Below are 3,036 nucleotides of genomic sequence, written 5' to 3'. Positions count from 1 at the left end.
TCTCCGTGCATCCTTGGCACAGACTACCTCAAGAAAGGGTACTTCAAGGATCCAAAAGGGTACCGGTGGGCTTTTGGCATAGCTGCCTTGAGAACAGAGAAGATTAAGCAGCTGTCTACCCTGCCTGGTCTCTTACAAGACACTTCTGCTGTAGGATTGCTGAGGATTGAAGAACAGCAAGTGCCAATTGCAACTACAACTGTGCACCGGCAGCAATATCACACCAACCGAGACTCCCTAATTCCATCCATGAGTTAGTTCACCATCTGGAGAGCCAAGGAGTGATCAGCAAGACTCATTCACCTTTTAACAGTCCTATATGGCCAGTGCAAATGTCCAATGGTGAGTGGAGGCTAACAGTGGACTATCGGGGCCTGAATGAAGTCACGCTACCGCTGAGTGCTGCAGTGCCAGACATGCTAGAACTCCAGTACGAACTAGAGTCAAAGGCAGCCAAGTGGTATGCTACAATCAATATTGCTAATGCATTTTTCTCTATCCCTCTAGCAGCAGTATGCAGGCCACAATTTGCTTTCACTTGGAGGGGCATTCAGTATACTTGGAATCGACTGCCCCAGGGGTGGAAACACAGCCCTACCACTTGCCATAGACTGATCCAGATGACACTGGAACAGGGGAATGCTCCTGAACACCTGCAGTACATCGATGATATCATCTTATGGGGTAACACAGCAGAAGAAGTTTTTGAGAAAGGCAAGAAAATAATTCAAATTCTCCTGAAAGCTGGATATGCTATTAAACAGAATATGGTCAAGGGCCCTGCACAGGAAATCCAGTTCTTGGGGGTAAAATGGCAGGATGGACATCGCCATATTCCAATGGATGTGATCAACAAAATAACAATTATGTCTCCGCCAACTAGCAAAAAAGAAACACAAGCTTTCCTAGGCCTTGTGGGATTTTGGAGAATGCATGTCCCAGGCTATAGTCAGCTTGTGAGTCCTCTATATTGAGTGACTTGAAAGAGGAACTCTTTCGAGTGGGGCCCCGAGCAACAACAGGCCTTTGAACAACTCAAACAAGAAATAGCTTGTGCAGTAGCCCTTGGGCCTGTCCATACCGGACCAGCTGTGCAAAACATATTTTACACTGCAGCTGGGGAGCATGGGCTCACCTGGAGCCTCTGGCAGAAGACCCCAGGAGAAACTCGAGGCCAACCTCTGGGGTTCTGGAGCCAGGGCTATTGAGGATCAGAAGCCAATTACACCCCAACTGAAAAGGAAATATTAACAGCATATGAGGGGATTCGAGCCGCTTCAGAAATTGCTGGTACAGAAGCACAACTTCTCTTGGCCCCACAGCTACCTGTGTTACATTGGATGTTCAAAAGGAAAATCCCCACTACACGTCATGCAACCGACACTACGTGGAGTAAATGGGTAGTGTTAATTACACAGCAGGCTCAAATGGGGAAACCCAACCCAATGGGAATCCTGGAAGAGATTATGGACTGGCCAGAGGGCAGGGATTTCGGAGCACCGACAGAAGAAGTAACTCATGCTGAAGAGGCACCACCATACAATGAGTTGCCAGAAGACAGAAAGCAGTATGTGTTGTTCACTGACGGATCCTGCCATGTGGTAGGGAGCCATCGGAAGTGGAAAGCTGCTGTGTGGAGTCCCACACGACAAGTTGTGGAGGCCATGGAAGGGGAAGGTGAGTCGAGTCAGTATGCAGAAATGAAAGCTTTACAACTGGCCCTAGAAATTGCTGAAAGAGAAAAATGGCCAGTACTGTACCTCTACACTGACTCATAGATGGTGGCAAATGCGCTGTGGGGGTGGCTGTGACAATGGAAACAGAACAACTGGCAGTGCAGAGGTAAACCTATCTGGGCTGCTACCCTGTGGCAAGATATTGCTGCCTGGGTAGAAAACCTGGCTGTAAAGGTACGTCATGTAGATGCCCATATGCCTAAGAATCGTGCTACCAAGGAACATCAGAACAACAAAGAAGTAGATTGAGCTTTGAAAATTGAAGTAGCTCAGGTGGACCTGGACTGGGGACATAAGGGTGAGCTATTTGTAGCTCGACGGGCCCATAAAACATCAGGACATCTAGGGAGGGATGCCACATACAGATGGGCTCGTGATCGAGGGGTGGACCTGACCATTGAGGCCATTACACAGGTTACCCATCAGTGTGAGATCTAAAAAATAATATATGGAATGCTTCACAAATTTGCATGTCATCCTTGCGCAGGGGCCATGCTAATCTATCAGGAGTTAGGCATTAAAACCAACAGTTCACACAAGCTCCAGAAATCTCAGAAGTACAATAGTGGTATTTCAACATCCATCAAATAACTGCTTTTGAGTATAGTTTTTCTGTGTTCTCCAGAAATAGTTGGGTGCTAAAACTTTAAGCTCTTTAAAGGGATGAACTCTGTCTTATGGTTTGTTTTCTTTTGTATATAAAAACATAAGGAATGACTTACTGAGTGGGACCAATGACCCATCCTGTAGTCCATCTCTAATAGTGCCAATAGATAATGCTATCTGTGGAGAACAAACACATGGAGTGGCCTGTCACCACATTCCCTCATTATGGCCCAAGAACTGAAGTATGGCTTGAATCTTCAGCCCTCTTCTATTTCAAACAAACCTTGCAGGAGGGTAAATCCTCTCTCACTCACCCCTAGCCAGCTTTACTGTTAGCTGACTCCTGTAATTCACAGGGACTTCTGCTGGATATTGCTTCATGGCACAGGAGTGTTCACAGGATGTCTCCTGGGTCCCTCTCTATACGCGTACATCAAGTGCTCTCTATATGCATACATCATTACAGCTCCTAAGCATTGCTAAGCATCCTCCATCCTGAAAAATGATGGCCTACCTTTGCTATCTTTTAGTAAAAAAACAAAAACAAACAAAAACAAACAAACAAACAAAACACCCTCCAGTGTGGTAATTTGTCAAAAATATTTTGAAAAATCCCCCCAAATTGAAGTCTACTTAATCCCTTTTATTCATGTGCCAGGTGACATCTTTGTAAACATCCAGCTGGTTAGATTTC

The 3,036-nt window shown here is 45.8% G+C and overlaps 1 pseudogene; it reads right to left on the bottom strand.

Moving 5' to 3' along the window:
* Positions 1-2,178: 2,178 nt before the first annotated feature.
* On the bottom strand, positions 2,179-2,239 carry LOC116486923 (annotated as a pseudogene).
* Between the last annotated feature and the right edge of the window lie 797 nt (positions 2,240-3,036).

This window comes from Aythya fuligula, chromosome 2 (genome assembly GCF_009819795.1).
Source record: "Aythya fuligula isolate bAytFul2 chromosome 2, bAytFul2.pri, whole genome shotgun sequence".
NCBI lineage: Eukaryota > Metazoa > Chordata > Aves > Anseriformes > Anatidae > Aythya > Aythya fuligula.
The sequence above is the reverse complement of the archived record's forward strand: the minus strand, read 5'-3'. Positions and strand labels throughout refer to the sequence as shown.